Source organism: Sciurus carolinensis, chromosome 13 (assembly GCF_902686445.1).
Source record: "Sciurus carolinensis chromosome 13, mSciCar1.2, whole genome shotgun sequence".
In the NCBI taxonomy this organism is placed as follows: Eukaryota; Metazoa; Chordata; class Mammalia; order Rodentia; family Sciuridae; genus Sciurus; species Sciurus carolinensis.
Window position 1 is genome coordinate 84,053,241 of NC_062225.1, and position 25,176 is coordinate 84,078,416.

A 25,176-nucleotide genomic window follows, 5' to 3' on the forward strand; every position below is an offset into this window, starting at 1 on the left:
TCATTTTTGTTCACCTGCAAGCCACAGGACAAGGGGCACCTGGTTTGTGAATTCGTTTCTATTTTCTTTGCCTCTCTTCTATGTTAGACTTTGTCTAACAGCCTTCTGGTCTACCTCCTGCCTGTCTTGCTTTCAATTCATTACAGAGAGTGGTGAGAATCAATGCGTCGTGAATGGAGAGACAGTCAGCATGGTTGGACACTTCTACTCTAAAATGTCTGGGAAATACTAGTTCTTAAGACAATGTCTGTGGGGAGATATTGTCATATTAACCGTGCTGCCAAACTCATTCTAGATTACAAAGCACTTTCAGAAACGATATGGGACATGATATCATCTGAACTTCTCAGCCATTCTATGAATCAGTGAGGCTGGATTGCTTTCCAATTTTTGGAGATTACATTTCAGGCCCAGGACTGTTAAAGTGACCGCGTTGCAGGTTTATTGTTGGTAGGACAATGGTGCCTGAACACCAGCCAGGTGTGGAATTTTACCTCCTCTATTCAATTGCTTCCTATTTATATCAACACTGACCATTATTAATATAATGAACATGGCATTTTCTTTGTTCAGCTACTTCATGTCAACTATAAATGATGCATTGAGAAAATAATATGTTGAAGTACATTTTAATTTTACCAACTGCATTTTATAGCTGAATGAATTTGGTCTCAGAGAGATTAAATTATTTGTCCAACTTTGGGAAAATAGTACATGATGTACTTATTGCTGAATTTTCCTAACTCCTTCAGTATCTTGGAAATTGTATTAATAGTTTTTTTTTTTAACTTAGTTTTTTATTTCAAAGATTCATAATGTTTTTGGAGATAATTATTTAATAGAAGTGACAAATTAGACAACAATATAGAGGGACTGTCTGACATATTTTTTTCGTTCCTTTTAGAAATAACAAGAAAGATTATCTCATTAATCCAACATTCTGAAAACTCATTTCTACCTGATGACAAAGAGTGGACCCTGACCCTAGATGTCACCAATTGAAGTCTTGAACACTGGTGGATTTCTGAGCTGTGTCCTAGTATCTCTACACACAGGATGCCAAATTACTTCATTCTGATATTCTGAAATTTACATGAAGTCTGCTTGTTAAAAGAATTATTGATCTGAATGGTGGGATGCCTAATTCCAATGTGTTTGATTTACAAAAATAAGCCAATCATAGAAATTAGTTCTATTTTATACTCAGACACATTTTTCCCCTGGTCTCTACTGGTTAATCTGAAATTCTTATTTTGTTGTATTTCTTTATGACCTTTCCTAAAACATATTACTAAACAAAGTTAGATGTTCTGTAATAATTTGGCATAGTATTATACCAATATGTGTTAATGATCTGTCCCTTCTGTATTATGCTTTATTATAAAATTATCACACACAATAATTTATTTAACTTCAATGTAAATTGTGATACAAATTCATAATATAGTCTCAGCTTACTTGTGAGAAAAAGTAAGTACTGTAAGATTACTACTAATAATGAGAGACTTGAGAAATTGACTATGAATTCAGTTCTGATAACTACAGGAGTGGTACATTTTTTTGTACACTTCATACCTGAAATCTGGTTCCTGATACATCTTCTTAGGCTGTTTAAAAAAAAAATGAACCTATTTTATTACTAGTTGAGAGTTAGTGAACTGAGCAGTTGTCATACACTCAAGATTTCTCAGTGGCCAAAAACAACTACAGATTTTGGTACAACTGAAAAATACAAAAAATTCTATAATGGTTTGTCAGTTCTGACAAGAAAACTCAGCTCTACTGTGGTTCCTCATATTAGTACATTTAATCTAGGGTTCTCTTTATGGGTTGCTGCTCTTGCTTGGACAATTAATTTTGCTGTTCTTTATTCTGCTTATAGATGTATTTTGTTGAGTCTCTAAATTTGAAAAAAACACAAAGAAGAAAAAAAGGCATTTACATGTTATGATTTATTGTCAAAATGGTTTTGGCGGTAAGTGGGGATTCACTCCAGTTTATGAATAATATATTTATGCTATTAAGTCTCCCAGTGAATTCGTAAGATTGATGTTCAAATGAGAGACTCTAAGTAAGACGAATTGCTATCACATATAGGTAGTCAATCTTCATCAGCTTCCATTCAGAATGGTCTGGAATGCGGGAATACTTTGAGAGGTTTCCAACTGGCGTTTTCTCCCGTATTCTGCAGTTTCTTTGGAGATGTGAGATGTGAGCCATGGACCCCAATTTTGCAATAACTTGAGGAGAACCCACAGTATTATGCTGGGACTAACAAGGAAAGGGAGGCAGAATCTGGGACTTGGTTAGAACAGGGGATGTTGGAGTGACAGAAGGGATGGGATATCAGCACCTGAGTGTGCTTGCCATTCAGTGAGCGGTGAATTCCATTTAGCTTCAGAAAAATATTACAGGAAGAGATGTGGGGGAAGCCAGGAAGCATAAGTTTTTCTTAGAGTGGCGTTTTGCAGCTAGAAATTACAGCTTTCTGGTTTCTCTATTCGGTTTATATTGATTTGATGCCTACCACGACCCAAACATTGCTATTGGTATTTGGATGTATCCGAGAACAGAACAGACTAAATCTTTGTCCTCAGAGAACTTAAATGCTACTGGGCAGGAGAAGGTTATTAGTAAGCAAGTGTTTAGGAAGTCAGAAGAGGAAAATAACTATGGAGGAAAATAAAGCAGGGTCGGCGGATGGACAGCATGTGTTTGGTCAGACACAGACATGGGGAAGATTTGCTTTTCCATTTGAATCGACTAGGGAAGACCCCCTTGATGAAAGGGTATTTGAGGGGAACATGAAGGAAGTGAAGGAGTGAGCTCTGAGTGAGGGTATTTTATACGTATACAAGCTGGGGATTGAACCCCGGCCTGTACGTGCCTGTCAAGCACTCTGCCACATGGCCCCACCCATTGGAGCAGTCCTTGGAAAGGTATCAGGTAGAAGTAGGCTTGGCGTGTCTGAGATGAGTGGAAGGAGAGAAGCATCAGAAATGATGCCCAAGAAATATATGAAAAAATGTGCGACGTCACTAGCAAGTGACATGCAAATCAAAGACTCAGATGACATCTCACTCCTATCAGAATAGCAAGAACACAAGTTACAATGAATATTGGCAAGGGCATCGGGAAAAAGGATTCACTCACACATTGCTGGTGGAACTGCGAATTGGTGCAACCACTTTGGAAAGCAGTGTGGAGATATCTTAGAACATGTGGAATGGAACCGCCATTTGACCCAGTGATCCCACTCCTCATTTTATACCCAAAAACTTAAAGTCAGCATACTACAGTGACACAGCCACATCAATGTTTATAGCAGCTCAATTCACAAAAGTTAAATTATGAAACCAGCCTGGGTTCCCTTCAACAGATGAATGGATAAAGAAAATGTGGTATATATACACAATAGAATATTACTCAGTCATAAAGAGAAATGAAATGATGGCATTTGCAGGTAAATGGATGGAACTAGAGATTATCGTGCTAAGTGAAATAAGCCAAGCTCCAAAACACAAAGGTTGAATGTTCTGTCTGAAATGTGGATGCTAACTCACAATGAGGGGGTGGGGAAAATAGAAGAAGTTTGGATTAGACAAGGGGGAATGGAGGGAGAGGAGGGGGAATGGGAATAAAAAAGATAATAGAATGAATGGGACGTTACTTTTCTATGTGCATATATGAATGCATGACCAGTGTCACCCCACATCATGTACAACAAGAAGAATGGCAGGTTATACTCCATGTATGTATAATATGCCAAAACACATTCCACTGTCACGTACAACTAATAAGAGCAAATTAAAAAAAAAACAAAAACAAAAAAAGCGATTCCTTGGGAAACTGTAGAGCCAGTGCACGTGCTGCCGGGAACCTTGGTGAAGCATGGATGCAAAGGAGGAAGGGAACCTCAGGTCACCCATGGGCTGACTGTCACACTGTTCAGTGAAGCCCTTCCTTGAGCTGGGCTTTGAGGGCCCTAGAGCGACTGGACTCTTAGGTATCTTTTTTTTTCTAAGATAAATACCCCAGAAACTACATTGAAGAAGTGTCCACCAAGCACCCCTTTTTGTTTTCAGATCCTGAGACACTGAGCCTCACCAAAGACACAACTTACCCAGGTTCCTCCTCCCAGGATTGTCCTCTGGACCCAGAGAGGGTAAACCTTTGTACTTCCTTCTGTGCCGCCCCCAGGCCCGAACGAGATCTCTCCCTAAGCCTTCCACCTGGCTCCCATGTCCACCTGCCTTCCTCCGCCTGGTCAGCGCTCAGGGCTGTTCTTGTTCACAGCTTGCCTTGACCTCATCTCCAGGAACTTCTCTGCACCGTCTCCAGGGTCATCTTTTGTCCCATCCCTTCCTGGCCTTGAGGGTGATTGTAGGGTAGAAATAAGACCATCTTTTCCCTAAGGAAAACATTAGAGAAATAGCACCCGCCTAACTCATTGACACAGACATCAGAGGTGCAAATAAAGTGCCATGTGAGTTTAGTGGAGGAGAACCTTCTGCCAAATAAAGGGACAGAGACTCACGAAGGGAGTTTGGGCCTGGAAAGATGAGTGGCATTGCAATAGATGCAGGCGGGGACAGGCAAAGGTGCGCCATGCAAAAAGGAGTTGCTTACCCAGAGGTACACGCTTCTGAGTGTGTTTCAAGAGCTGTGAGCAGCCCCTTTCTGGATGGCACTGGACCTGAAGGGAAGCAGCAGCTCACAGACACCAGGAGTACCGCAGGGAGTGGGTGCACTTCTGCTCCCAAGGGTGGTCCCCTGCAAAGCAGGGCCACCTAGACATGTTTAACGTGACAGGAGTTGGGTGTTCCATGGGACGGGTTTGTTTCAAGGGAATGTTCTTCCTGACATGTCCCTAAGTTGATTTAAGCATACACTTTGAAAATGGTCAGCCTGTGGGTCATGCCCTGCAGAGGGACCCCGGAGGGGATGAAAATCTGTGATGAAGATTTGACATCCACTGGCGTGTCTGATGTCAGAGTCCCCTAAGTGCTTTATGGAGAGTTGATCTTGTTCTTACAAGGGGACCACCAGTGTGGTACTATAATGACTTTAATATTACAAATAGGGGATTTTCTGAAATCAGGGGAGAGTGAGGGAAGAATGTTGGAATCACGTCAAGACTGAAAGGGCCTTAGAGGTATGCGTAACTATCTCATTAAATGGAGAAAAAGGAAACCCACAGAGAGTACAGGTGACCTCTTCTCAGTCCCCAGGTCAGTTAGCAGTAAAGCTAGGATGAGGGACTAGCTAAGTCCTCGGGTTCCGGGTTCTGAAATATCTCTCATGTTACTTCTGAGTAAACCCCTGGCTCCGTGGGCAGGGGGGCTGCACAGCCTCCTTTTAAATTATTCATAGACGATGTCACAGACACTCTCTCTGTACTCTGAGAGGCCCCAAGAAACCGCCACTCTCAATGATTGACATGTCACCATTAGCAATACATTCATAGGGGTTAGTCATTCCGCAGTCCTCATGATGACCTTTTAAAAATCAGCATGGGCCCAAACGGGAGAGCATTTTAAGAAGGCACCACCTTCCCTTGAGAAAGTTTCTGAGAGCTGCTCACCCCGACGCCCCCTGCCAGGTAGGAGGAAAATGTTGGGTTGCATTGGCACCAGTGGTTAGTGGAGTAACAGAGAAATAAAAGGGTCACTGGCAGAACGTGTGGGTACAGCAGCTGAGCTTCAGTGAGGTTTGAATTTAGAGCTGGCACCAGCCTCTCTTGAGTTCATGGATTTCAGTTCCTGCCGCTCCTCTGTGGCACTGGGCTAAGGCCAAGCCCACCCGCATGTCTGGTCCTGCCTGGTGTTTAGTGATGGGTTTACATAACCGAGTCACATGCCACCCTCTATTCTGGTGGCTTTCCTTCTGTTTTGGTTTTTTTTTTTTTTTTTTTTGGTCTTTGTTTGCATCTGAACCTGCTACTCCTGGGAATCCCTCCTGAATTCCCGAACTACTCCAGGTGGCTGTGAGTCTGGAACTGTTTGTGAATCTTCTGGTCACGTGTGCTGCTGAGGAGAGCCAAGTGACGTAAGGGAGCAACTGTGCTCTGTTCCAGCTCCCCCTCACCTGGGTACGTCCCTGTTTCCTCTTCTGGGAGCTACCTCACCCTCTACTAGGCAGGAGGTTGTGTCCAACATCCCTTCAACATCTGAGAGTCAAGTGCCTGTGTTCTTGGTAGATTCCCATCCTCTCAGTGTGTGGAATGGCTTCCTACATCTCCTGGACTCTGTGCTCTACCCTGAGCTAGACACAAGACGACCTGGCAGATTGAAACTTCAACCCAAAGACACAGGCTTAGGAACAGGTTTCGACTTTTAACTTTTTGCATGACCTTGGATGAGGCTCTTCGGTACACTTAGTCTCAATTCCCTCATGTACAAGTTAGCGACAAGAATATCTTAGTCATGGCATGGGGAGGATTAAATAAGATAAAATGTAATTGTGAAGCATGTGATGTGATAACTTTCAGAAATATTACAGCCACACAAAGGGGACATTCTGCACTTGTTACAAGTGAGGATTTATCCAGGTGGATTTGACATAATTGTAACCACCATTGGACTCTATTCTCAGAAATGTGGGGCTCTTCTGTTAAAGAGATAGATTATAACACATTTGAACTTGGAAGCAAGGCTGCTGCTGATCTAGCAATCAAGGGCATCCTGGAGAATCCATAATTAACTCAGTGTTTAGTAGAATCACATTCATACTTCGGAATATTTAGCACAAGGACATGCACAGCTCTACTTGCAGTTCCGAGATTAAAAAAAAGTCAATGCCCTCATAAACAGATCTATAGTCATTGTGATGTTTTCAATAAACCATAATGAAATTTATTATTATTTCACCTATAAGAATAAATGGATTTGCAGATGGATAAGGATCAGCTTAGCTCATCTCCTTCTGTGAAATTGCCCATTCAGACCTGCCCACTGCAATATATTCAGGAGTGATTTGCAGCAAATTAGCTCAAGTGACTTAACATTACAACCTTCTGCTAAAGACACTTTCCTAATGGCCTGTTTCCTGCTGGGCCTTCAAAGTCTTTTTTTCTTCTTCTTCTTCTTTTTTTTTTTTTTTTTTTTTGTTCTTGAATTTCAGAAGGACTTAGGACAGTATAAAGTAGGCCAATGAAATGTAATGAAATTTATAAGGAATGTGAAGAAAAGGTGTTTCAGGGCTAGAAAATTAAAGCTGGAGCATGCTTATAGTCAGGTAGAAAAAGCAGCAAAGACCAAAGGTATCCTCACCCCAGACTTTGCCCTACACTGTGAATTGAGCACTTTCTGTGTGTCAGAGACAGGAGTCTAAGTGAAACCTGGTGTTTCTTCAGGATGCCTCAAGTCCAGCCAGAGTCCAAGGATCAGCATGGTGGTCGGCATGCACATGAAGAGGTAGAAGCTGGGAGGTGTATTTGTCTTCTGTGACTACAAACTACCACCCACTTAGTGGTTTAAAACAAAGCAACTACCAGGTGGGGAAGTGCATGCCTGTAATCCCAGTGGTTTGGGAGGCTGAGGCAGGAGGATCACAAGTTGAAAGCCAGCCTCAGCAACTTAGTGAGGCCCTAAGTAACTCAGTGAGACCCTGTCTCTAAATAAAATATAAGAAGGACTGGAGATGTGACTGAGTGGCTAAGTGCCCCTGGGTTTAATCCCGGGTACAAAAATATAAAAATAAAAATAAGCAGCTTATTAACATGCAGCTCTGTAGGTCAGAAGTTGATCACAGGTCTCCCAAGGTGTTGACATGGCTGCATTCCTTCTGGCCCCTGCCTTTATCTTCATCTGGGGATTTCCAAAATTCTCCATTTTATAAGGACAAGCAGTCATATTGGATTTTGGACCCATCTTATTCCATCATGATCTCCCAACTTCATCTGTTGAGGCCACCTTCTGAGTTACTGGGAGTTAAGACGGCAGCACTGCACGTTCAGGAAAACACTACCAATCTATGTTAGCGGCCTTGGGATCATACTGGGCTCCTCCGGCAGTCCAGGATAGGCTCCCTATTATGACATCCTTAGTTTATTCTCATTCACAAGGTGAAATAGTCATAGGTGCCATGGATTAAGAGGAGAGTATCTTTTTATTTTTTTGTCTTTTTGAGGGACTGTTGTTTGGTCCACCATAAGAGGCTTCTGGGATCCTGTATTGAAGACCTGAAAAGGGGTGCTTATTAGATGGTAGGAATTTTGGGTGAAGGACTCTACAGATGGAAAGAACTGCAACCCTTGGATATTTGGGGAAACATCGGTGCACCCGGCCCACCACACGGGTGGAAAGCCCTCGCCGGCAGTCTGCACTTGACTCGGGCGACCCGGTCAGCTGCTCTTTCCATCTGAAGGTATCTACTCCAGAATTCCATGATGCCAAGATCTGCTTTCCTCCTACCACCGTCTGCTGCAGGAGGCCGCAAACCACAGCGGCCAAGCCTGGCTCGCTCTCTGCTTTTGTCAATTTCTCTTGGCACGCAGCCACGTTCATTTGTTTATCTATTGTCTTTGTGTCTTTGTGGCAAAGCAGAGTGTCTAAAGAAGAGACAGGAGGGCTTCTAGAGCTAAAATATCTGCTGCCTGGCTTTTTACAGAAAGCATTTTCCAAATCCCGTTCCATCTGCTTTGCCAGCTCCTTGTCCTCCTGATTTTGGAGGGCCTCAGGAGCCCATTTTTCTTCTTCTCTTCCTCCCACATATTTTGAGTGATCTTCACTAGTCCCCTAGTGTTAACTGCCACCTCCTTGCTGAGGACACTCAATGTTGTATAACCAATTCTGATCCTACCCTGTGAGCGCCAGAGGCAAGTATCCAACAGTGTCATTGACATCTCCATGTGGATAATTAATAGGTGGCCCCGATTAACATTTCCAAAAAGGTCCCTCATTGCACCACTGCGATCCTGGCCTTCACTTTGTGGCTGGACAACACCAAGCACTTGTCCACCTCTGGGACTTTGTGCTGTCTTGTTCTGTCTGCATGGAGTCTTTGCTCTGCACCTTTGCATATTTGGCCTTTGTTATCATCATGACCTAAGTTTAAATGTCACTTCCTCAGAAAGTTTCCCTGCTAAATAACCTCCCCATAGCCCTCCCTTGTATACCTCACTTTTGTTAATTTTTTAACATGTGGATGGAAGACATCATATTTTATTATTGCTTACTATTTTTCTACAAAATTCACTCTTCCCCTTTGCTGGACACTGGGTGGAAGTTATAGGATGGCAAGGACTTGCTCTTGATGAGCGAAGATTTCTTGGAAGGGGCAACACCGGAGCTGCTCCCAGCCTTCAAGGAGAAGGGAAGGTTGACCCTAGAAGAGAGGAGACTGTATGCGAAGGTGCTAGAATGTGAAACAGAAATAGTGGGAAAGCTCCCAAAAGAGAGCTCTCAGGAACTGTTGAGGAATAGCTGGCACTTACCTTATGTTTATCTCTGCACACTCAAATCCTTCCCTCTTTGACCTTGGCGTAAGCGGTCCCAGGTGGCCCTGCTTTGATTTTAGAGGTCATTCTTTGATCCTCTTCTCATTCTGATTCTCTGCATGCTGAGTAAGATGTTATCTGTGCAATCTGTTGGGAAAATAAGAAATATTCATTCTGGCTCCCGGGTTTTCCCTTCTAGACTACATTTTGGGTAAGCGTCCTTTAGATTTTCTGCCCAAATGGCCTGAGTTTGAGTCTATTTCCGTATTTGTAAAGCTCTTCCCCAAGTCCATTCTCCCAAGGTAGACCATGCCACTGGAGTAGGATTCCTTAGGCTGACCATTGTCCAGGAGATGGCGATTTGCTGAGGATGTGGGCAAGACTGGAGCTGGGAAGCTGGAGCGTCCAAATACATGCCTCTCAGGCCCTTCTGGAAGCACGTCAGAGTCAAGAGGAAGCAGTCGTAAGCGGCAAGTGCTTGGCACGCGGGCTGGCATTCCCTGCCCTTTCACATTCCAAGGGCAGCTCTAAGACTGAGCCTCACACTGGCCTGTGATATCATTGCACACTTCTCTTTGTCAAGGCAGAATAATGGGACACGTTTAACAGATCATTGTCTTAATTTATAACTTTTAAGATGTGTGGTCCCTTCCTTTGTACTCTTGTACCCAACCTAGCAAATGTCAGGGGCGGTCTGCTCCCTGCCCTTGGCATGTGGCCCGGCTCTGAGGAATTCTAATGGGCAGCATTTACTGGATGCTCATGGTGAGAGCAGACGGTCCTCTAAGCTCTTTACATGTATTAGCTCATTTAATCCTTGTGACAACAGACGCCAAGTAAATTGTGTTGAGTGTTTCCAGGAAAACGGAGACCCCAAAAAGGCTCCCAACATCTCTTTGTGTTGGTCCACAGTTCAAGCCAGGATTTATTGCTGTCCCACCTGTTTATTCCCACGTCCTGTTTGGGGTCAGAGGTGCATTGACTCTGCTTCCTCTGTGATGAGCATCTAAATTGGTTTTAGCATTTTTTCTAGGTCCTGCCTTCGCCTACAGGTATAACTAAAAATGACATTTAGAATGCTTGAGGCAGAATAATAGTCCCCAGAGATGACCACGTCCTAGGTCCTGGGACCTAGGAATGTGTTATTTTGTATGGCAAAAGAAGTCTGCAGATGTGATTAAGGGTCTGGAGATGGGGAGATGATCCTGGATCATCCAGGCGGGTGCAACCCAGTCACAGGGTCTTTAGAAGTGGGAAGAAGGAGAGTGAGAGCTGGAAGAGCAGTCAGAGGAAATGTAAGTTGGACCCTTGCAATTGCTGTGCGGGGCCGGGAGCCAAGGAGCACAGGCGGCCACTAGATTCTGAGAAAGGCAAGGAACATGAACGTGTCTCCCTTACAGCCTCCAGGAGAAGAGGCTACGGTGACCTCCTTTCTGCCCAGTGAGGCCCACTGTAGACGCCTGACCTCCAAAATGTAAGGTAATGAACTTCTGTTGTTTTAAGACACAATGCTGATAGCAATTTCTTACAATGACAATTAGAAAATTAATACACTAGATTCCTTATTTTTAGTTTCATTGAGACAACCAAATTATAGAATAAATTGCCCTGTGTTAGAAAACAAAACAACTGGTTCCAACTTTGGCTTTATTAAAACTAGGCAGATAGACTTGGACAAGTCACTTCATCCTTCGGCTCTATTTCCTGGTCTGTGAGGCACATTTTGTCACCTTGCTCAGAAGAGGCTTGGGAACATCACATATCCTAAACCTAAGGGTGCTTTGTGAATCGCACCCTACAGATTCTTTCTTTTACATTCAAGGTATCTTCTTCATGCTTTGCTCTACTTTCCTGCTGATTCCCAGAAAGCACAGTCCCTAGATGGGCTTCCCCAAATACTAAGGTCTTCAGTGATTTTGTTCTTCCTGACTAACAAGTTACCCATTTGCCTAAATGAAAAAAATGTGCTTGAACTTATTTTCAAGCCATTTATGTTTTCTCAAATTCATCTCAAGATCTATAGGTCAAAAATAATATATTTGGATCACTTCATTGTTTCTGTATAAATGACATCTAACTGTGATAAACAAAACCTTTTCTCAATTGCATGCATCTAATAAAAACCATCACAAATTCTGTCACTCAATCACAACCATTTCAGTGGCATCTTTTCATGTATTTCTTTATTCATGCACATAAGCATATGTCCCTGAATATTTTTTAATTTAAATTAAATTTTTAACCATACATAAAAACACAAAAATCATTTATATTTATTGGGTACCATATGCTGTTCAATACATGTATACATTGTATAATGTTTAATCTAGGTTAAACATATGTATCTCCTCAAACATTTATCACTTCTTTCCGGTGAAAGCAAAGTTATCTCTTAGAGTTTCCTGAAATGCCCTTATTGTCTTCTATGTCACCCTGCCATGCAGCAGAACACCAGGGCTTCTCACTCCTACCTAACTAGAATGCAGTACTGTTCATCAACTTCCCCCATCTTTTCCTTCCAGTATGGTCTCTAGCCTCTGGGACATGGCTCTGCTCTTGACTTGTATGAAGTCAACCTTGGTAGATCCTGTGTGCCGGCTGTGTGGTGAGAATCAAGGGGCACTTTTCCTTCTGTTCCTGACTGACTTCAATTTATCCGTTTACCAGAGACGAGTTCTGCTTCCTCAGGTGTCGAAGTATAACATCAGAGAAGCTCGCCAAGGCAAGCATATGAAGCAGGTTTTATTTAAAGGTAATAATACAGACTTCTGGGAGGGAGAAGCGGGCCATGGCTGATGTTCTAGAATCCCAAGAAGTGAACACGCCCTACACCTTTTATAGGTTAGGGTCTCTTTTGTTCTCCAGTTCCCTCCCCGCTTATCTCTCCTTCCTGCCTACCTGACTAGGCCCAGGAGTTGCCGGTGACATATCGAAAAGGTGAGCAGCAGATGGCAGGGGGAGGGCCTAAGTGATTCAGGCAGGTAAGGGCCCAGGGGGCATTAATTAGCAGCTCCCTGCCTGTAGTCCTTGACAAGGGCAGGTAAATATAGTAATCAATAGGCTCTGAAGATCCTTGACATTCCATTCTCCCAGGGGCGGCCTCCAACTTCCAGATGCAGATGGCTTTTATGGCCTTCCTTTCCTCAATTTGCCCTGATGGGTCCCCTAACTGCCTGTCCCCAATTTTGGCTTCATTAATAATCTCCAGATTCATTCATGTTGTCACAAACAGCAGGATTTCATTCTCTTTTATGCCCAACTAGTATTCCATTGTGTATTTGTGTCAAAAGTTCCCTATCCTGTCCTGAATTGATAGACACTTAGGTTGTTTCCATTTCTTGGCTGTTGGGAATAGTGCTGTGGTAAAAACGGGGGAGCAGATGTGTCTTCCGCAGACTGATTTCCTTTCAAGACAGACCCAGGAGTGGAACTGCTGGGTCCTATGGTAGTCCTGTTTTTCATTTCCTGGAAGTTTTCCTGTAATGGCTGTACCAATTGACATTATCACCAGCAGTGTGCAGAGGTTTCTTTACTTCACGCCCTTCCCAATGCTTGTTAAGTTTTGTATTTTGGATCATAGCCGCTCTTACTGGGATGAAGTGGTATCTCACCGTGCCTTTGATTCGTATTACTCTGCTGATACTGGAGCTGAGCATGTCTCATATGTGTGTTGACCATTTCTATGTCTTCTTTTGGGATATGTGTATTCAGGTCCTTTGCTCTGCCAATGCCATGCTCTTTTGATTATTAAAACTTCATAGTATATTTTGAAGTTTTGTAGTATCATGTCTCTGCTTTGATCTTTTGGCTCAAGATTGCTTTGACTTCTCAAGGATTTTTGTGGTTCCATACTAGTATTAGAATTTTTGTTTTGGAATCTGTGAATAATGTCATTGGCATTTTATAAGAATTGCATTTAGTCTGTAGAATTGCATTCAATCTATAGAGTGCTTTGGTGGTGTGGACATTTTAACAATATGAGTTCTTCCAATCCATGAACATGAGTTGTCTTTCCATTTTTGATGTGTCCTCTTTGATTTCTCTTCAATGTTTTAAAGTTTTTACTCTAGATATCTTCCACTTCTTGGTTAAATTTATTCTGAGGAATTTCTTTGCAGCTATTACAAATATGATTACTTTCTCGATTACTACTGAGGTTAATTGACTTATTGGCATATAGCAATACTACTGATTTTTGGATTATCTTCATTTACTGCAACTTTTCTGAAATTGCTTATTAGTGCTAACAGTTGTTTTTGGTAGAGCATTTGGAGTTTTCTATACATAAGATCATGACATTTGCAAACAGTGACAAATTGGTTCCCTTTTATTCAATGTGCACGTCCTTTACTTCTTTCTCTTGCTTTGCCTATGACTTTCAGTACTATGTTAAACAGAAGTGGTGAAAGTGAATATTCTTGTCTTGTTTCAGATAGTAGAAAGATTTCAACTTTTCTCCATTCAGTATGATGTCAGTTATTTTCTTATTATATATGACCTTTGTTATGAGGAGTACATTTCTTATATACCAAATTTTCTGGAACTTTATCATGAAGGATTCTGAATTTTATCAAATAGCTTTTCTGTGTTTATTAAGAGGATTGTATTGTTCTGGTCCTTCATTCTGTTGATATGCTTTACATATTTGTTGATTTGCATTTAATGAATCTTTCCAGTGTCCCGAAGAATATCACTTGATCATGGTAAATAATCTTTTCAATGTGCTATTGGATTAAGTTTGCAATTTTGTTGAGGATTTTTGCATCTACATTCTTTAAGGATATTAACCTACAGCTTTCTTTTATTATTGTTGTGTCTGTGTCTGGTTTTGGTTATAAGGGTAAGGCTAGCCTCATAAAATGGTTTTGGAAAAATTCCATCCTCTTCAATTTTGAGGAACATTTTAAGAAGATTTAGTATCAGTTCTTCTTTAAATGTTTGGCAGAACTCAGCAGTAAAGCCATCTGGCCCTGGGCTTTTGTTTGATCAGAGACTTTTTATTACTGATTCAATCTCGTTGCTAGTCACAGGTCTGTTCAGGTTTTCTCCCTATACATGCCTCAAACTTGATAGAATACAATTTCATTTTTGTACTTTCAATATCCATGTTTTCACTAAATATGAATTTGTTATGTTTCAAATTGCTTTGTGTGCCAACAAATGTGTATGTTCAAAATCTTCGTATGGACATAGAGTGTCCTGTTTTCTGGGCATACCAGGATTTTCTTAACTAGACTCCTAAAGATGATCACTTAATCCTCTAGTATCCTGAACACACTGTGATCAAGTCCACTGCAAGTATTTCCAATGTTAGTGCTTTTGAAGGACTTTTCTTCAATGTTCATGGTATAATTGGGTCACTTGCTGAACTACACAATATTTGAACCAAATTGTCCACAATTAACCAGTCTCTACTGGTTAGTAGGGACCAGTATGTGTCTCCTGTCTCAGCTTCCTTGGATTCCTAGGCCTTTACCCAGAACCTTTCAGACCACCTCCACTTAGAGCCCGAAGGTAAAACTTGACTCACCAGAGTCCCTGTGGAGTTCCAAGGCAGGTCCCTTCCACTCTGTGACCTGCCGTAGCACTTTTTGAATGCTCAATGTAAAACCTGTGCTCTATAGCTTTGAAGTTAGATTAAAAAGGTCTGCATGATTACATGATTACCCATTTTGATGCATTTTGCAAAAGTTATTTTTAGAAAATCTTTTAGTTGAGCATTTATAAGCCCCAAGTTTGAGAAGATTTTTAAATTATAACTTCACCAGCACCAGATATGATCAATCTTTAATTTTGTTGTGGAAATATACCTCGTTTTTTTGTTTTATTTGTATCAATTTGATAATTGATAAATTGAACATCCTTGTATATGTTTATTGATCTTTTTTTAATGAAACAATCTGCATATATGTGTGTTTTACTCTCTTTTTGGATTGTATAGGCATTTAAAGTTTTCTCTGTTTTTCAATTCAGGATTATCGAGATGTATTTATTTTAACAATTTTATTGACATAAAATTCACATGCCATGTGATTCACCAGTAAAGTACACAGTTCAGTGAATTTTAGTACATTCAGAAAATTGTGCAACCATTGCCACAATCTAATTTTAGGACATTTTTCTCACTCTAAAGAGAAACTCAGTGTCCATTAAAAGTCATTCTCCATTTTCTTTCCCTCCCTAGACCCTGGCAAGCATTGAACTGCTTTCTTTTTTCTATGTAAGTATGAATATATCACGTAAATATAATACATGTTCTGTTATGACTAGCTACATTAACTACTTACAGTATGAATCTCATCATTTATCTGCCTCCCAACCTGTATCCAGACTTCATTTCTCTTATTGCTGAGTAATTTCCCATTGTATTAAATGTGCTGTATTTAACTTATCCATTTATCAGTTGATAGGAATTTGGGTTGTTTGTCTTTTAAGCTAATACAAATCATTCTTTTATCAATATTCATATACAAATTTTTGAGTTCATATATTTCCACTTATCTTGGATAAACAACAAGGAATAGAGCTGTTGAGTCATATGTCAACTCTGTTTAACATTTTAAGAAAATGCCAAACTTTTTTCCAAAGTTATGGTTATACTGTTTTATATTCTAACCAGCAATATGAGGGGTCTAGTTTTTTCACCTTCTCACCAACATGTTATTGTCTATTTTTATGGAAATAGACATCCTACTGAGCATATCATGGTGGTTTTAATTTGCATTTCCTTAATGTCTAATGACAGTAATCATCTTTCTATAGGTTTATTAACCATTTGTGTATCCTTTGAGAAAGATCTACTCATATACCCTTTTTAAATTGGGCTATCTTATTATTGTTGAGTTGTAAGTATTTTTATGAATTCAGAATATAGTTCTTATCAGATACATGATTTGCAAATATTTTTCTCATTCTCTGGGTGTCTTCACATTCTGAAGGGTGTCCTTTGCTTTAAATGTTTTTCATTTTGATGTAGTCAAAATTACATATTTTCTGCATACAAGATGATGACATCTGACATGCATAGTTTACACACAGGAAAAGTCACCGTCTTTTAGTGTAAAGTTCCATATGTTTTGACAAACGCAGGCTTTCTCATATGCACCACAGTGATGAAGACACGGACAGCTCTTTCCTGCCAGGATATTCCCTGGACTATCAATGTTCTATTTATGGACCTAAATTGTTGCTTTTGCAAGAATACCAAATAAAATCATAGACAGTAGAATAAACCAACTTGTTTTTAGTTTTAGTTAATGGAATTCTATGAATAGATCTTTATGTTTAAACTTATACTTTTTAATTTTTTTGCATTAGCAGAGTTAAAATCCCTAATTTCTTTACCTCTGTTCATGGTTTTAAGATTTTTTTTTTTGTTACTTAGTTTAGGTGTTATTATTTTATACTGTGTATATTGGCCATAAAAATCTTAGTGTTCTACACAGATATGCAAGCATGTTGACCTTAATGGCTAAATAAAACTTGCAAAATGTTGACACAATTTAGATAAGAGTTAGTAAGAATAAAAAAAATTGCAAATGGATGAAGATGGTAGCTTTCCAACCTTCTAAAATCACTGGGAAAATATTTTCTTTAGATGAAACCTTACATAGAACCTCAATATGCAAACACATTAAAGATGAGTTTCTCTTGAATTCTGAGAAGAAACCTTGTCCTCATCTCTCTGCCCTTGAGGAGCATAGTTTGAGGATCGGCAAAATGAATTATCCTGTGGTGACTGACCTTAGAAGCAGTTGTCAGATCCTGGTCAAAGGGCCAGTTCCGGGATGAGGAAGAGGGAGACACTCAGATACAACCAGCCTAATCACGGTACTCTGATCCTGGTCAATGGATTCCTAATCTGCATTTCAGAGCATTGCTTTCCGAAGAGGAAATGGGATCACATGGGGAAAATGACCACTGTCTGGCACTTGGTAAGAGCAGTTTGAAGTTCTTCCAGAAGGTGTATCTAGAATCAGAGTGAGTAAACAAAGAAGCAGAGGGAAGAAATTTTGAAAGCAAGGTCAACAGTGGCTTAGATTGCTTTTCAAATTGTTCCAGGTACATTTTCCTGTTTTGTCTGAAAAATTAAAGAACAAGATTCTTCCTAGCATGTGTCCTGTGCTGGTGATCACACACACTCTCTGTCCTCCTGTCACAGGCCTACTGTCCAGTCCTTCTCTCTTTTACTTCTAATTCTTTTCTGGGGGCACAGAAATGAGTGCCAGAGTGGCCGGTGTTGGAGAAGGCCTGAAGTCAATTTGTGCTAACTAAACTTTCAAGTTCAAGATTAAAACAAGTGATAAATTACAACATCAGAGTTTCTAATGTGCTGTCTTTAAAATAATATACGTTTGCTTAATTTTTGCTCACTTTTCTATGACATTAGGAATTTTTACAAAAGAATATATAGGGACTCTGTTGTTGTGATGTGTGTTTGTTCTTCCAGTGTGTTGGACACAAAGGGGGTCCCTGTGTGGCCACCATCTTTGCCTTTGTGAAATGTTCTCTTTTTGCTTCACCTGGGATGGATTTCTGCCTGCCTGGCTCTCCAGCTAACCTCCATGGGATTCTGTCCAATTACCCTTTGTGCACTTATGCACCCTACTGAACTCACACATGTCCACTGGGATCCCATTAGGATTAAATAATGTCTTCAGGGCTGCTCCAACTTGCTTCTCTAAAAGGCTGTACATGTTCCTGAGTTCTGGGACTCAAAATAGCAACTGTTCCAAACCTCTGGTTCAATTCAGTATGATTTTATTAAACTGATCCTTCTATATTTGGTTTGGATCTTGGTTTTACTTTGTTATTTTGTTTTATGTGTCTTTATTATTACCACCCCAAGGCTTGTTACCACTCTCCAGGGCTCTTCACCCTGACTGGTTCAGTTTGGTATACCTCTGGTGTTCATACACAGATGGGTAGGATAAACCAGCTCATATGACTGTGGACCAGGTTCTAGACATGACCTACCTGGATCCTGCACTCCAGGCCTCACAAGCCTGCTGCAACCATGTCAGCAAGGCTGTGTTCCCATCTGAAGTCTCATCTGGAGAAGAATCTTCTTCCAAGCTCACTCAGGTTGCTGGAAGAATTAACTCCCTTAAGGTTGTATGAGTGAAGACCCAGCTTTTGCCCTCTGAAGGCCAAACTTTTATAGCAAACCCACAGTTCCTTGACCTTGACATGGGGGTTTCCTCAGTGTGGACACTCTGATTGTTAAGTCAGCATGGATAGGATTATATTAACCCACAAAGGACTGGGTTCCTCCCTTAAGATTTTTCACCTAAGTCAGGTTGACCCAGGATACATTCACTTTGTATTAATTGAAAATCATTTGGATCTTAATTACATTGGTGAAATTCCTCTACCATATCCTATTATAGAATATTGACTTATAGAAGCAAGTCACAGGAGTCTCCCACACTCCAGGGCAGATTTTATAAAGGGCATAAACGGGGGATGGTGATCATTGGGTGTCACCTTCATCCATCCCCTTGTGGGTGGGGGCGGATGCCATCACCTTGTTGGGGGAGGATTCATGTTTAAGTAGCTATGATGTAAAGAGTCAAAGAGAATATTGTAGAAGCAAAGTTCTAAGAAAGACAATGTCCACTCTGAAGAAGTTTGAAATGGAGGATGTTGAACTGCAAGAATGAAAAGAAAAAAAGCAGAAACTGAATTCCACAGTCAAAAGTTATCTGGGGAAGACGGAGTATTAAAGTGGCCAGGGAAGGTATAGGGGATCAGCTCCTGGACAAAGGTGCATGGGATCCGTCCTGAGCCCAGGACCCAGGGCTACAGAGCTTTGCATACTACTTGTGAACCTTCCTGTGTGTGTTCTGGGGGGAGCATATCAGCTATTTTTAACTGACTCACATCTGAAGAAATTATGCTAAGCACAGCTAAGTCACTCAAACACATTCTGTCCTTTCATGGTCTCTGGGAGGGTAAGTTGAGAGAGCCCTGTGCTTTGTGAAACAAGAGCTGACAATGACAAAGCAGAGCTGTTCCTGCTGCTCTTCTCATTAGGGGGCCTTTCAACCTTCTTTTCATGCTGTTCTTGCCTTTTGCCCCAAAGCTTCACGTGTCTGGTCGCCAACCCAAGGACAAGGTCTTGCAGGAAGATTTGTGGCATCTGCCACTGAATTGTCACTCCTAGGGGATTTAGGACAGTGAGGGAATACCTGCATCCAGGGCCCCATGGCTTTGGCATGGACCCACCACTGGGGAGGCATCCTTGCATAAGGATCCCTCAGTCCTCGCCGGAGCATGTGCAGAAGGAAGCTTGCTCAGGAGAGTCAGGCCCAGCTGGGGCCAGGCAGGGATGGAAGTCTATTAAAAAGTAGTTAGGTGTTGTTCAAGGACCCAACTGATGATTGGAGGCCCCGGAGGAGGAAGCATGTGGAATTTGATCAAAATAGGTAGGAGGAAGTCAGAGAACCAGAATTCAGTGGCTGGAAAGCCTACTAGGATGACTGATTATCAGAGCTATTTGGCATGGGCAGGGAGTTATAAAAGACTTAGAAGAAATTCAGCCAATATTTATTGAGTTTTCACTGTGCATCAAGTGATGTTATAAAATGCCCTGCACTAATTAATTCACTTATCCCTCATAAATGTCTCATAAATTACATTTATATCCATTTTACAGATAAAACTCTGTGCCATGGAGTGCCGAGTAACTTGGCCAAGACTAGCCTAGCATAAAGCCACACATCTGCTGTCTCCACAGCCCAGCAATGCGCCGTGCATCTGCTGATTCCACCGTCTCCATCGCCATATGCACCACCTCCTCCGTGGGCAGTGGGCGGGCAGCAACAGAGGCAGGCAGGCAACTGGTACGTGGAAGGGCTGGCAGTAGGTTCTCCTGGGTGACTGGATCCAGAGGAAGAAAGTCCATCCCTGGGGAAGGTGGACAATCAGATGGGGGCCCTCGTCCCTGAACTGGAGACTCAGATACAGGATGACAAGCTGCCAGAGCAGAGAGCGGCCGTGCACACTGCCCGGCTGGAGCTGACCTGCTGGATTTCCAGCTGCAGGCTGCTTCGCTGGATCCTGAGCTTGGGGGTCGGTGAGCTGGAGGGAGGACTGCAGCTGTGAGGTGCTGGAGGGTAGGAACAAGGCATGACCTGCATGTGTGAGCACCAGCTCAGGGTTTGAGGAACTCATGGGGGGGCAAGATCACGTCCACCCCAGAATTTCCATCAGGAGAGTGATGTTTTTGGCTATTCCATCCATTTCTGATATTAATTTTAACCCCACAGAAACCAAATCATTAGTGAAAATCTAGAGTTTATCAAATAATTTATGAGAAAATATGATTGAATATGTCACATGAATACTGGTTTTAAATGTTAAATAGTTTGAAATCATTTTGCTAGATATTGATAAGATGACCTCACTCAGTACTCCCTATTCAGAGTAAGCCATTGATGTATAATGTTCAACAGAAGGAAGAGCAACAGAGAAGAAGAAAGATATGGAGTAGAAGTCCCTACTAAACAGAAAATTAAAATTCTTTTTCCTAAAGGAATTAAAAAGGAAGATCAGGACAAAAGGTAAGATTTTGGAGCCTTGTCTCTTTTAAGAGGGAGGAAAATTTTAAAAATATATATTTACTTCAGTTAGCTAGAGGGGTAAGATAAGAATTAAAGGGTCTTTTCTTTTACTAACCATTTGGCATTCTGGGTAGTGGATCTCTCCTAGACTGTCCCTTAGCAAAACACAAATAGAGCAAAAGTAACCAGCCAGGAAGAAGCCCAGAGATGATAGCCCTGACTCTTCTCTCCAAATGGCATGAAGGAGCAGAGTGCCTTCATGAGCTCACTCAGGGTGTTGAGGATGCTGAGAGGATGCCCAGAGCTCTCATGTGGTGGTCAGGGAGCTGCTGTGTGCACCTTTTCTATTGGGACCCCAAAGGGGATGTGGTGAAGGCTCTGTGGGTCCACAGCACCAACAAGAGCAGGGAGGGGCTGGTCCTTAGGTTTGGACCATCGTAGAGATCCAGTTGGTGAACTTAACAGGCTGTGGACCCCAGGAAGCTATCCAGTGACCAAGAGGTCTGAGGACAGGATCATAGAAGCCACTAGGATTCACAGAACCACTCAGGATCATGCATGGACCAGACGCTCAATAACTTGCTCTCCCTCTTGAAATGTTAAACTTCTTGGAAAGCAAAGGAAGGAACTGAGCTTTGAATCAATTCACTGTCGAAGTTGTCAGAATCAAAATGTAGTCACTTTTGTGAAAATCCTGACAAAATGGAGCTGGGAGGTTCCGAAGGAGGGGTCCTCGTGCACACGTACCTATTAATAAAAACTATTGCAAAGACCTTCTGATCATCACGCCTTGCACCAAGTTCACTGCAACCTCACACAAACAGGACTCCTGAGTGGACGTCTGCCCAGCAATGGCTTATTCTGCTCTGGAGTCAATAACAAGGGTTGTTATTGACTCTTGTAGCGAAGGGTGGTGGTTCCCAAACAACTTATATAAACTTCTTCAGTTTCCCTGTAAAAACCCTTATCTTCCTTTGCCTCCAAGTGTATGCCTATGATCCATCAGAACACACAATTCAAGATGGCAATTTTCTTTTCCTTCCCAAATGAAGTCAAATTTTCAATGAGGGGAACCTTTCTGTTGTTATTTAGGTTGACTTGATTTGTCCTAAAGATCTTGTTCTAAATGAGAAGAGTCTAAAACAGCTTTAATTGAGAATTGTTATTCCCACCTTAAATGGCCATGGAAAACCATGGATGTTTAACTTGATTGTAAATTTACTATGGTAAATTAAAAATGTGCAATTTTTTAAACATCTCTGAGTTGTATTGTGCAAAGCAGAACATACGGTCTAAAAGAGCAGGTTAAATAAGTGTGTTTTGTTGTTTCGTAAAACTGCTCACGTTTGCTTGAATTTCTGGGTTGATGGCTTTAGCAAGGGACCCCCAATCCCCATACCCCAGAGAAGGAAGCCAACTGGGGTCCTGTGGGGAGAAAGGATCAGACAACAGCAGTGGAAGCCATCTAGAGAGACTAGGGTCACAGAGGGGACCCAGCACATCCACACCAGGACAGTGACTTTTAGACTGGTGAATGATACATGGAAGAAGAAAGAATCCAATCCTCAGAGAAACTACTGTGTGCTCCCAATTTCAGATGCTGTTAAATTTCTCCCTGCCAGCACCCAGAAGGTAAGTTATTATCCTGGGTTTATGCCAAGGCGACCTGGAACTCAGAGGCTTAAACATCTTCCCCGACTTACAAATCTCCTAATTGCAGACCTTAGATTGGATTTGGAGTCTTTATGATTTTTATTCTCTGCTCTTGTCCCTATGCCACATGAAAAGTTTCAAAAATCTGAACTTATTCTGTTAGTTCTAAGTTTTCAATCCAGTCAAAGCCTCTTTTAATTGCTGTGTCAGGTAGTTGCACACAGCCATAATGCTTGATAGGAGTAAGAAGATAGTCACTATGGCAGAGGGAGGGTAGGCATTTGATATAATTTGGTAAGACTGTTTCTAAGCCTACTACCAATAATTTAAAGATGCCCATTTCAATTTTAAACTATTTTCTTAAACTATTTTAATTTCATTAAGCCCATCAAAATTTGATTCAGTGCAATTCAATTAGCAAAACCTCCCTCCTGGTAAGAAGCTTTAGCTCAAGTTTTGGAGCCATAGAGTTAGACTGGTCCTGGGTCTTATGCTGTCTCCAGAATTCACAGTCAACTATGAAGGTGTCAGTCAGGTTTCATGATACTTAATTATATCATCTTCATGGATAAAGTTCAGGGAAAAGTTATCTTTAAAAATTCTCCATTAATTTATTGAACACTACCTGCTAAATAGGTTTTCTTAGCATGTCATTATTTAAAGGGTGCTTTGTTTGACATTTCTACTGCAGCATTTAATTGTAAATTTTGAAGATGATTCAGTTGATGTAAAATAGTATTTACCCATATTTCTATTCCAGAGTAATTGGTGTATCTGAGAAAATATCCTGTTGGCTTTTCAAAATCTTTAAATCAAAGAAACATCCATGAGAACGTGTTAAAAGTAATTGTGCTAAATGAATAAATTATAAAACTAGCTTCTATCACAAATTAAAACATTTTTCAGGAGGATTTTAAAAATTACCTTGAAAACTAGTTTATCTCTATTCATCAATGATATTTTAAGCTGTTGATTGTGAAAATGTTTTCTTACAAATATTTTATGAGGAGCTATATATGATTATAAAAACAGAATCTTTGGATAAAAACCACTTGCAATATATAATGGTGAAGAGTTAAAAATTATTTTGGCTGGATTGCATTTTGAAATTTAATATAATTCTTACTTCAAGATCAAATGAAGTTGATTTGAGACTCAATAAAAATTGCAACCAATAGTCAAATCATGAGAAAAGTCAAGATTTAAAAACCATTGACACAAAATTCAGTTATAATACCCACAGTTGATGGAATTGGTTGAGGTGACTGGTAAGTGGCATTTGTAACAAGTTAACACTGTAGAAGAATCAGTCAAGTGTTGTCAGCCAAGTGTGTCTGAATATGCCTCTATCTCCATGATTAACTCAGGTAGTTCAAGATGCCTAACAATACTTCTTCTCAGCAAAAGAAACAGTCAATAATGTGAAGAGAGAGCTACAGATTGGGAGAAAATTATTACCACATGCACCTCAGTTCAAGCATTAATCTCTAAGATATATAAGGAACTCAAAAACTTAGCACCATCAAACAAATAACCCAATCAATAAATGGACTAAGAACTGAACAGACACTTCACAGAAGAAGAAATACAATTGATCAACAAACATATGAAAAAATGTTCAACATCTCTAGCTATTAGAGAAATGCAAATCAAAACTAAGACTTCATCTCGCTCCAATCGGAATGTCAATTATCAAGAATACAAGCAACAATAAACACTGGCGAGGATGTGGGGAAAGGGTATGCTCATACCTTGCTGGTGGGACTGTAAATTGGTGCAACCATTATGGAAAGCAGTATGGAGATTCCTCAGAAAACTTGTAATGGAACCACCTTTTAACCCAGTTATCCCACTCCTTGTTTTGTACCCAAAGGACTTAAAATCAACATATTACAGTAACACAGCCACATCGATTTTTATAGCAGCTCAATTCACCATATATATCATGATATATATATGTGTGTGTGTGTGTGTGTGTGTGTGTGTGTGTGTGTATACCACATTTTCTTTATCCATTCATCTCTTGAGGGGCATCTAGGTTGGTTCCGTATTTTAGCTATGGTGAATTGAGCTGCTATAAAAAAATGTATATATATAAATAAATAAATATATATATATATATATATATGATGGAATATTACTCAGCTCTAAAGAAGATGAAATTATAGCATTTGCTGGTAAACGGATGAAGTTAGAGAACATCATCCTAAGTGAAATAAGCCAAACCCAGAAAAACCAAAGGTCAAATGTTTTCTCTGATATGCAGATGCTAATTCACAATAAAGGGGGAAATAGGGAAGAATAGAGTTTATATTAGGTAGAGGGGAGTAAAGGGAGGGAAGGGGATAAGGGGATAGGAATAATAGTAGACTGAAACAGACATTATTACCTCATGTACATATATGACTGCATGACCAATGTGATCCTGCAATATGTATAATCAGAAAAATGAGAGATTACACTCCATTGATGTGTGATCTATCAAAATGTATAAAGGCATTCTACTGTCGTATACAACTA